Here is a 12,137-nt window from a genome sequence, read left to right as displayed (position 1 = left end):
GCGTCACCTAGCCACCCCCTGTTCTCAGTACTTTTATAGAGGACTGATGGGGGTGATCATCTTTTTTTTTTTTTTTTTTGCAGGGCAATTAGGGTTAAGTGACTTGTCCAGGGTCACACAGCTAGTTAAGTGTCAAGTGTCTGAGGCTTGATTTGAACTCATGTCCTCCTGAATCCAAGGCCAGTGCTTTATCCACTACACCACCTAGCTGCCCCTGGGGGTGATTATCTGACTGAGGAAATTTCCCTTAGTGAGGAAGGACCACTGCCACTGGTGGTGGCTGGGGGAATTGGGTGAGGTTTGGCTATAGATCTCTCAAGCCATCTCTCTCCTCAGGACACAAGGGAAGCAGCCACACCTAATCTTATTGCCCCAGGGTTGAAGGAAACTAGAATGAATGGTGGGGGTCCCTCACAACTCCTTGATATTGATTTTAAGATTTTTAATAACAGGGACCTTGAGGTAGCCAGAGAGAGAGAAAAGATGGCTCATGCCCACTCTATAGAACAAGCTTCTTTAATAGCAGCAGCCATCATGTCTGCTACCAGCAGATCTCTGGGTGGCCGAGTTTCTGGCAGCTGCAGTAAACTGGGACACAGGAGTGGGGGACGCCCCACAAAGGTGAGGCCACCTCTCCTACCTTCACCTGGGCCCTTATCAGGGTGTGATGTCAAGAAAAAGCGAACTCCATGAGAAGTACCTAGCTTATTGGTTTTCATTTAGCTATCCCACAGTTGTTGATCTGTTTACTGTTACTCTTAAAATCTTTCATTGTAGAATAGTTAAAATTGGGAATTATTTGTAATGTGTTAAAGTTGGAAAGAAAAAAAATGTATATATATATTAATCTAATAATTGAATTACACAGAACTAGGCTTTGATCTGATTACTAAACTCTTGTAAGGCAGGCCATGCCCTGTCTTGCATTCAGCCTTTACACCTTCTACTGGGACAAAAGCAGCCACAATTTTTACTCCTTATCTGATAAGTTTTTCATCTTTTGCCCTGGTTTCTTTTAGAATCTTTGTTTGTTTGTTCCATCTAGGCTCAAGAATTCATGGCACTGTGTCTATGTGTCTCCTTCCACCCTCTGGACCTCACAGCTCCTCACACTGGGGACCAGGCCTTCTCCACTTCTCTCCTCCCCCTCCCCTGTGCCATGATTTCTTCGACCCTACTCAGCATGAAGCAGTTTCAGAAGAATAGTCATCCCCTTTCATTATATATAGAGAAGTGGGAAATGTTATGAGCCCATAGCACTGCAGAAGTTCTCTGGGGCACATCAAAGAAACTTCTCCTTGAGAAACTAATCCAAAGGACAGACACACCTAAAGAGGTAAGTAGAACCAGATCAGACTGAGCTAGCTCCAGGACCCCCACCCTTCATTCTAGTCTCCCACAACCCTGGGGCAATAAGATTAGGTGTGGCTGCTTCCTTTGTGTCCTGAGGAGAGAGATGGCTTGAGAGATCTGCAGCCACCCCTCACTCAATTCCCCCAGCCACCACCAGTGTGGGATGGTCCTCCTTCACTAAGGGAAGTTTCCTCAGTCATATTATCACCCCCATCAGGCCTCTATAAAAGTATCTACCTGTCTCCTGCTTGAGGAGATTGGTATCTCAGAGCCACACTCTGCCATGCCTTTCTCCCCATGAGAAGTCCAAGGATTTCTTTCATTGTTTCCCTTCCCTTCCCTTCCTTAGTCCCAAAATAAACTATCTTATTCTAACTGCTTTTTTGTGCAAGAAAGTGTCATTTTTTAAAGAGGAACTCCTAAGGACCCCAAACCCCTACCCCTACCCAATCCCCCTACCCCATTTCCCCCATGACATTTTCTTCCTTCCTTCCTTCCTTCCTTCCTTCCTTCCTTCCTTCCTTCCTTCCTTCCTTCCTTCCTTCCTTCCTTCCTTCCTTCCTTCCTTCCTTCCTTCCTTCCTTCCTTCCTTCCTTCCTTTCCTTTCCTTTCCTTTCCTTTACCTTTTACTTGGAAAAAGAAGCCTTTCTTTGCCTCCTTTCTTAACTAGCCTTAATCTCTAAATGAGCATTACCTCAGGCAAACTGAGACCTGTGAAAGACCTTAGTTTAAAAAGGGCAAGATCTCCCACTGCATCCCTGGCCATCTGCAGTTGTCCTGATCTATGTTTTGTCACCAAACCCAGATGGCTCCAGAGGAGAGAGAGAGGCTAGTGACTTTGTCCAACCCTGTCTCACTTAAACTCAATTCATTGCAAGTCATGACATAACCTCCCTGATGTCATCGTCACCTTCAAGAATGAAAGATAAACAACAATTAAAGATGGGAAGAAATTTCACTGGTAAATGGTAATCCTTATGGAGAAGGGGACAAAGCATATTGAGGGAGGAGAATACTAGAAAGTAAGCAAAGAATGGGTATTCTTTATAAAAAATATTACTAATTTTAACATTTTTTCTTAATAGTATTTCATTTTCCCCAATTATATGTAATAATTTTTTAACATTTAAGAAAAATTAATTTTCAAATTTTCTTCCTCCCTTATGCCCCTCTCCCACCAGTTGAGAAAGCAAGGGATGTGATATGAATTATACGTATTAAGTAATGCAAAACCTATTTCCATATTAGCCATGTTGAAAAAAAAAACACAAAAAAGGCAAGGAAAATAAAGAAAATGAAAAACATTGTGCCTCAGCCTGCACTCAGACTTCATCAGTTGTCGCTTTGTAGTTAGATAACTTTTTTCAACATAAATCCTTAGGGAATTTTATTGGATCATTGTATTGATCAGAGTAGATATGGTTCGTTCATAGTTGATCATCATTAATTATTTCTCTTACTGTGTTTTCTTGGTTCTGCTCACTTCACTTTGCATGAGTTCATATAAGTCTTCTTAGGTTTTTCTGAAAACATCTGCCTCATCAACTCATAGCAAAATAGCATTCCATCACAATCATATGCCACAACTTGCTCAGCCATTCTGTAATTGACATCCCCTGAATTTTCAATTCTTTGCCACTACAAAAAGCACTGTTATAAATATTTTTGTACATATAGATTCTTTTCTTTTTACTTTGGATCTCTTTGGAATATAGACCTAGTAGAGATATTTCTGGGTCAAAGGGTAGGCATGATTTAATAGCCCTTTGGACGGAGGTCCAAATCATTCTCCAGACTGGTTCATATTTCCACTAATAGTGCATTAGTGTCCCAATTTTCCACATCTACTTCAGCATTTGCCATTGGCCATTTTCCTTTTCGCCAACATAATAGATTTGAGTTAGTACCTCAGAGTTATGTTTAATTTTCATTTTTCTGATCAACAGTAATTTAGAGCATTTTTAGATAATTGTAGATAGATTTTATTTCTTCACCTGAAAACTGCCTGTTCATTTCCTTTGACCATTTATTGACTGAGAAATGATTTATATTTTTATAAATTTGACTCAGTTCTCCATATATTTGAAAAAATGTGGACTTTATCAGAGAAACTTGTTAAAATTTTCCAACCCAGTTTCCTGTTTTCTTTCTGATGTTGGCTGGATTGGTTTTATTTCTGTAAAACATTTTTACTTTCATCTCATCAGAATTATCCATTTTACTTTTCATGATCATATCTTTCTCTTATTTGGTCACAAATTCTTCCCTGATTCATAGATATGACAGGTAAAATTTACCATGCTTCCTTAATTTACTTATGATATAACATTTGTGTTTAAATCATGTACCCATCTTAACATTATCTTGGTATGTGGTATTAGATGTACCTAGTTTCTATCAAACTGCTTCCAACTTCCCAGCGATTTTTGTTGTATAATGAGTTTTTGCCCCTAAAGTTTGCATCTTGATATTGTGCATTATTATGCACATTTAGTACTGTGTATTGTATACTTAATACATTCTACTGATCCACCACTTTATTTCTTAGCCAATACCAAATTATTTTAATGATTACTACTTTATAATATAGTTTGAAATCTGGTACTTCTTGACCATCTTCCTTTGCATTTTTTCATTGATTTCCTTGATATCCTCAACCTTCTGTTCTATCTGATGAATTTTGCTATTATCTCTAGCTCTATAAAATTATTTTTCATAGTTTAACATGGCACTGAATAAGTAAATTCATTTAAGTAGAATTGTCATTTTAATATTGGCTTGGCCTATTGAATTAAATATTTCTCCAGTTATTTAGGGCTGTTTTTATTTATATGAAGAACACGTGATTGTGGTCATATAGTTCCCAAGTCTGCCTTAGCAGAAATACTCTCAAGTGTTTTATATTGTCTGCAGGTTTTCTGAAAGGAATTTCTCTTGCTGCTGGATTTTATTGTTAATGTATAGAAAAGTTGATGATTTGTATGAGTTTATTTTATATCCTTTACCTTTGCTAAAGTTGTTTATTGTTTGAATTATTTTTAATTGATTCTCTAAATATGCCATCACATCATCTGTAAAGAGTATTAGTTTTGTGTTTTACAATGTCCATTTTCATTTCCTTTTACTTGTCTTATTGCATAGTTAATAATAATATTGAAAAATAGTGCTGTTAATGGATATCCTTGCTTCACCCCTCCTCTTATTGGGAAGGTTTCTAGCTTTTTGCCATTATTGATAATTCTTAGATAGATATTACCTATCATTTAAAAGAAAAGCTCCATTTATTCCTAAGCTTTCTAGTGTCTTTTAATAGGAATGAGTACTGCCTTTTGTCAAAAGCTTTTGTGCATCTGTTGAGATAATGATACGATTTTTGTTGCTTTTGTTATGGATGTGATCAATTATGCTTAAATTTTTTCCTAATATTGAAGTAGCCCTGCATTTCTAGTATAAATACCACTTGGTCATAGTGTGTGACCTTTTTTGCTATATTGCTGTAATCTCCTTCCTAGTGTTTTATTTAAAATTTTTGCATTGATATTCATTAGGGGAATTGGTCCATTGTTTTCTTTCTCTGTTTTTTCTTCCTCGTTTAGGTTTTAAAACCATATTTATGTCATAAAAAGAATTTGGCAGGAATCTCTTCTTTTGCTCTTTCTGCAAATAGTTTATATAGTGTTGGAATTAATTGTTCATTAAATGTTTGCTAGAATTCACTTGTAAATCTATTTGGTCCTGGGAATTTTTTCTTAGGGAGCTTATTTATGACTTGTCTAATTTATTTTGTTTTAATATTGGGTTATTTAAGTAAGAAATCAGTACTCTTTATGAGGCTGACAGTGAATAAACATAATAGCTCTATTGGTTTAGGAGTGAATGTCAGATGGGTGGAGCCAGATGGCTGAGAACTTTAGGAGACTGCTTTAAATATTGAGCTCCTTTAGGGCATTTAAAATACAGTTGCTTTATGAGACTTGAATTCCCACAAAACTTTTCTTAAACACAGAATAGACACATAGGTTTGCAGGACTGAAAGGAGCTTAGAGATCATCTTAGTTCATCTACATGTAGTGAAGCTAAAGGTATAGGGTCTATAGTCATAATAATAACTCCCATTTATATAGTATAGAGCATTTTTCCTCATTTGTAGGAAAAAAAAAAACAACATTCAAGAAACATTTGTAGTAAAAATGGCTTTTGCATTTCTTTGCTTTCAAAATATGGCCACAGTGGGAAATTTTAAAAGAATAATCTTAAAATTCTTGGAAACAACCACACAATCCTGTTCAATCATTTCTTTCTCTTCCTTCCTTCCTTTCTTCCTTTTCTTTCTTTCTTTTTCCTTCCTTCTTTCCTTCCTTCCTTTCTTTCTTTCTTTCTTTCTTTCTTTCTTTCTTTCTTTCTTTCTTTCTTTCTTTCTTTCTTTCTGTCTGTCTGTCTGTCTGTCTGTCTGTCTTTCTTTCTTTCTTTCTGTCTTTATTTCTGTCTTTCTTTTTTCCTGTCTTTCTTTCTGTCTGTCTTCTCTCTCTTTGTCTCTCTGTCTCTGGCTCTCCCTCCCTCCCTCCCTTCCTCCCTCTTTCTCTCTTTCCCTAGACAGCTAATACAGATAGATAATTCAAGGATGAAAGGTTGCCATGAGGGTTTCTAAATGATAGTTACAATAGAAGGATGGGAATCAGTTTGCAAGTTTTTTGTTTTTTGGGTTTTTTTTCCCCACAGGCTGGACATATCTCCTTAATGTATCAGTTGTTGTTACAGTTCTTGTTCTGACTTTAAAATGAGGCTTATAATATGCTTTATTTTTATTTTTAAGGATTGGCAAGATGATATTGATATGAATAGGTTAGACCACACCCCCTTCCTGAGCATCAAGAAGGAAGATGCATATTGAATGACTGCTGAATCCATAAGTACAGGCTCTGACAATAAATAATTTCTTATAGATAGATAAATAGATAGGTAGATAGATATATATAGATGGAGATATACATAGTTATAGATATAGATATATTGATATCTATATCCCTATCTATAACTCTATCTATCCACCTATCTTTCTATGTAGTCTACTCTTGATTCATATGTCTGGAGGTGGCTATGGGCCTGCTTATCTTGTTATTGGAACCCTTGCAAAAGTCTCCAGTTCTCTTTGTCTTTAAGGATATTTTCCCAGTGGAATATAAATAATTTCCTTGAGGAAAAGACCATCTTACTTTTGTCCTCAGATTCCCAGTGTCTAACAAATAGTAAGGACTTAATAAACACTTGTATTAAAGAAGTGCCTACTCTCACTGACTTTTATCAGTATGGTTCCTGTCTGTCAGTATAAATCACAACTCTTCCATACATTCCTATCTCATGTAATTCATGTCATCATCTTTTTATTTTTATTTTTATTTTTTTTAATGTATGAGGTATTTTATTTTTTCTGTCACATGTAAAGATAGTTCCCAACCTTTGTTTATACATGCTCTACAATTTCAGATTTTTCTCCCTCCCTCCCCTCCCTCCCCCCCTCCCCTAGACAGCAGGTAATCTGATATAGGTTATATCTATATATCTCTATACATATATATATATATATATACACACACATATATATATATACACATAATAACATGAATCCTATTTCTGCATTAATCCTGTTACAAGAGAAAGAATCAGAGCAGTGATGCAAAACCTCAAAATAGAAAAAAAAAACAACAGCACCCAAAACAAAAGAAATAATATGGTTCAATCAGCATCCATATTCATCATCTTTTTATAAGATTTTCATAGATTATCCATCAACAGTTTACAGTATGGCTTCTGCTAGTTTCCTTTTCATGTTAAAGCCACTGAATATGCAGGTATATTGACTTAGTTTGTAAGATTTTGTGAAGTTCTTAAGAGGGTTTCTCTATTCCTTTATCCTTTGTACTGGTTTTTGGTGTTTTCTTTCTTCAGTACTTTCAAATATAGGAGTAATGACATGTTTTTATTTGGTTGCCAATGCCTTTGAGAATTCAAGGTTTTCTTGGATTTACATTTAACTTAGTTACTCAGTTATATGCATTTTAATACATTGGCCATTAAAATATTTAGATGATCTTTATGCAAACAGCATACGTTACAAACTGATAACATTACTACTCTCTGTGATGTTTAAAATTTAATTTGTGGTTACCTTATTCCTGTCCCAAGTGTAGGGAAAACTAGCTAGAGTTTACTCATAAATTAGAAGATATAGCACCAGTTTTGGTCATTAAGCATGTATTAGTGAAAAAAACACCTGCGTCAGAAAGCCAAGGAAAAGCCTATCTAGCCTAGCGTCCTCAATTCCTCCACCACCAGTCTGTTTGAGTGTTCAACTAACAGAGGAAGCTCCCTCTGAGTCCCAAGGAGAGGTGGTCCTTCCACCCTGCTTCAAACTAATTGCTTAGCATCACCTAAATCCATTGGTTCACTGGACTTGAGGGTGGTCCTGTGTTGAGGTCAGAGTCCACAGTTTCTGAGAACAATATCCTCTTGAGGGCCAGGCAGGTGTGTTTTCAATTGAATTAACTTTAAAAAGAGAAAAGAAATTGAGTGAGTATTGCCAAAAACTAAAGGGGACATTCCCCTTTAGGAGGTGAGTAGTACAATCCCATCAATCTGGGGCCTTTGGGCGTTATTTTCTTATATCTCTAAGACTACAAGTTGCCAAATTGCCAATCAGCACTTATAGAGAGAAGAGTTTCCTTTCTGAGAATACTTTTGACAATGTAATCATATTGGGAATATATCTGCCTATGTCCATCTATACAAATATATTTGTCCATATATACACATATGCATGTACTTACATATGTGTTATTGTTGATGTTTGTCCTTTGTTTTTGAAGAGGACAAATGGCATTATAGGGTGATGTCTTTACTTGTGTGTGAATTGGATTTAAATGAGGCAGAGTTGCACAAATCTTCAACCTCACTTTCTGTTCCTGAGTCATCACAGTCCAGTGGAAAGACAAAAGTCAGGGAGACTGGTGATTTCCTGGGATGCAGTGGATAAATTTAGTGTCTTCAATGTTGTACCAAATTCTAACTGTTATACAGCATCTGCTTCAGCTGCCTTCATGGAAATTGGAACAAATTCTTCTCATCTGCCCATTATGTATGGGGAAGTTTGCACATGGTTATGGAAGACATCCCCCAACCTCACCTATGGGTTTGAGGCCTGTTGGTTACCCTCAGTCTGGTTTAATTTTTCTGCCAAGATGGTTTTACCAGGATGTGGTTGCTATGCATGCTGCACAGTTTCTTGGACACACAGGTGAGAAGGGTGACAAGTAGATGCTAAAAGTGGATGAGGAGCACTCAAAAAGGCTCAACAAGCTCTCACACAAAAGGTGCTAGTTCTCCCTGAACATCCCATACAACATATATATGTGTAAATATTGATAATCTTCATGTGGACTATTTGTGCCCAACCTGTGGTAGAGCCTTCTGAGCTTTTATAGTCAGATTAGCCACATTAAGATACATAGTGCCTTGACCCTGACATATTTATGCCATTTTTGGTTCTCTTTAAGCATGGAGGACAACAATCAACCAATATATGGCATATATATCTGTAATATATAATAATATTGACACATATCTGTATATATCTATATGTAGTCTATCTTTTTCTAAAGTATATCTACTTTTAAAAAAGTATATCTACTTCTACATCATCACCTCTATTTCTGTCTATATCTATATATGGACAGTCTCTCTATCTCTGCCATAGATCAATACAGAAGGTGGTACTGATTTAGATTTTTTTTTAGCACTGAATAATTAGACACTCTGGCAAGGAAGAAGGTAGAGGGAATCCTTTAAGCAGAAACAAGTACCTTCAGCAATCTTCTTTCCTACACCAGGAAGAGATTCCAGTTCCTCAGCAATGGTTTTGAATAAATGTGCTGATAAGTGAAATGTAGTTAACCATGTTGACTTCTGTTGAGAAAATAGGTTGGCAGAGGCTTCTTTCCTACTTTCAGGATGCTTGTCCCGTGAATCTGACTTCTCTCTCTACAATATCTGGAACAGGTTCCACCTGGCAGAAGGATTGTGAAGATACTGGGCCAGATTTGTCTTGCTCACTTCTCATGCCATATTATTAGCTAATTCCAACTTGTTGTTTCTCTAATCTCTATATTTCAAAATTGGCATTATCCTAGGGGAAAAAAAAATCTTTCCCTTTCTGCCTTTTCATGTAACCTAATCTCCTTCCTCTTCAACCTTAAAATTCCTCATTTCCTATCCTACTTGCCCATTTCCTCCATTGTTCCTTTGGAATCCTTAAGTGTTATGGTGGATAGTGCCCTAGACTCAGGAAGTCCTGAGTTCAAATTGTACCTCATTTTCAAATTTTTGTTTCACTGTTTAACTCTAATGCAATTTGGGTTTTATATGCTATTTTCCTCTCAAGACTCTCCATTTTTAAAGGGCTATCCAATAGCCCAAAATATCATATTGGGGTTCTTGTCTCCAGGTCTTATCTTTAGATCATTAAGTAATGTATAACACAGGCCATCTAGTTTTCCAAATCTTTAAGTGATTAAAATCTCAAACACTGACCTTATTAGCTTAATTGATTTTTAAATTTGTTGTGTACTTAACTGAAAATAAAACAACAAATATACTTCTGAATCAAGTTTTCTCTATTTTGACAGTTTGCAAATAAGCTGCTGAATTTGCACACAAGTTTGTTTTGTCATATAAAATTTGAAATGTTCAATGTCATACAGAGAAATGATCATGTACCACTAGTAAACTTGAGGAAATTTAATAATTGAGAAATGCCCTAAAGTCTTAAGACTGTTTTTTTTCTTTACTGTTGTCAGGTACATGACATTTTTTTCTTGGAGATATTTGGTAATTCTGTAGTTCAAAAGGCATATTCCCTGCCATTAATGAACTTATATTTTAAAGAAGACCAAATATACACATATAATAAACTTTTACAACTATTATTGGGTTTTCAGATCAATTTACCATTAAAATTCTGATGATGTGCCAAGGAGGAGGTATATTTGGTGGGTGATGATTGTGGAGTTGTCAATTCTAATGGTTAAAAAAATCCTTTACGATAAAAGACCAGAAAATTAATACTACCTCTCTAGACAATTAACCTTTTAAAATTTCGGTTAGATTCACAGAGAATCTTTGGACTGAAGCTATGTCTCTATCCCTTAAATGAAGTAGAGCATTAATGTAATTATCCTAATAATTAAAGCACAAACAACACAACAACCCCACTTTTGTATCCAATTTTCTGGTTCTTTCTAATGATGATTTTTTGGGGGGCTTGAAATGTTTGGATAATTACTTCAATCTTTCTTTTCACTTAGTATATTGACATAGCCAAAAAAGGTTTTAATGGAGCTTTTCAGTGTCCAAAATATCTCCATTTTGAAGATGAAAAGAAATATTTTAGCAGTAACTGTGTTGCTTTCCCCTCCCCCATTTCTGAAGTCTTTAAACACTCCAATATGGAGTCTAAGGATGGACATCATAGCAAAAACTCACTCAACATGGATTATAAATTGTCTTATCTTTATATTGAGATGAAACCCATTATAAAAGTACAGATAAGAAATAAGGAAGATTTAAGGGTAAGCAATACCAGTATGCTAGGCCGAGATGAACCAGGAGAGAGGTAAAAGATAAATTTATTCAGTCCCACTGTGGCAGCAAATTTGGTCCAGGCCAATTTTTCCCACCAGGAAAGGCTCTAATTTCTCATGATTACACTCAATTTGTGATAGCACTGTTTTTTTTCCTTTGCTATCAGCCACTTGAATCCTTTGTGTTCATTCTTGGGGCTCCAAAGTGACTGTACCTTGGGCTTCCATATCCTGGGAACATTCACTCCCTCACCCAAACTTCACTTTCCATCAGTCTCTTTATTAATAGTGGGCTGCATTTTTGTGGCATGAGTTTGATACCTTTTACCATTTTGATTCCTTTCCTTCCTATCTACATCCTTCCTTAAAATGGGGGACTCAGAATTTAACAAATTATAGAAGATGTGGTCAGACAATAAGTGATCTATTACCTGCCTAGTCCTGGATATTATTTCTCTCTTGACATAGTCTATGGTTACATTCTTTTTCTTGTTTGCAATGTTGAGTGTTATACCATAATGAACTCTCAATCTACTGAACTCCCCAGGTTTCTTATAGACAAATTGCTGCCTAATCATTCCTACCCCATTTTGTATTTATAAAGAGGGATTTTTTTTTGTGGGGCAATGAGGGTTAAGTGACTTGCCCAGGGTCAAACAGCTAGCAAGTGTCAAGTGTCTGAGGCTGAATTTGAACTCAGGTCTTCCTGAATCCAGGGCTGGTGCTTTATCCACTGAACCACCCAGCAGCCCCTAAAGATGGATTTTTAAACCCAAGTTGAACATGTTCTATTTGTCCTTAAAATCCATGTGCTATCTTCTTCAAAATATTTTTATTCTTCATTCTATCATCCAGGGTATTAGTTATTCCTTTCATCATTGTGCCATTGGAACATTGTATGAAGTTTATGACTTCATTCTAGACTGAGAGAAATTATTTCAGGAAATATTCAACACCTCCCTCCAAAAATAGGAGAGGCCTCTTCTTTGGATGTCCTAAACACTATTGAACCCAAGGATATGGAAATTTCCTTTATTTTATTACTTAGCTGTCCTTGCCCTATCCTAGTTGATAGCTGTTGGCTTCTCCCCTGATTTGGAGGGCAGGTGCTTTCCTTTCTTTTCCTCATTTTCTCTTCTTCTCTCTTCAGAC

The 12,137-nt window shown here is 36.3% G+C and overlaps 1 pseudogene; it reads left to right on the top strand.

Moving 5' to 3' along the window:
* Positions 1-483: 483 nt before the first annotated feature.
* The window catches only part of LOC122747860, a 139,218-nt pseudogene continuing 127,564 nt past the window's right edge, over positions 484-12,137 (top strand).

This window comes from Dromiciops gliroides, chromosome 3 (genome assembly GCF_019393635.1).
Source record: "Dromiciops gliroides isolate mDroGli1 chromosome 3, mDroGli1.pri, whole genome shotgun sequence".
NCBI lineage: Eukaryota > Metazoa > Chordata > Mammalia > Microbiotheria > Microbiotheriidae > Dromiciops > Dromiciops gliroides.
This window is presented reverse-complemented; position numbering and strand designations above follow the sequence as displayed.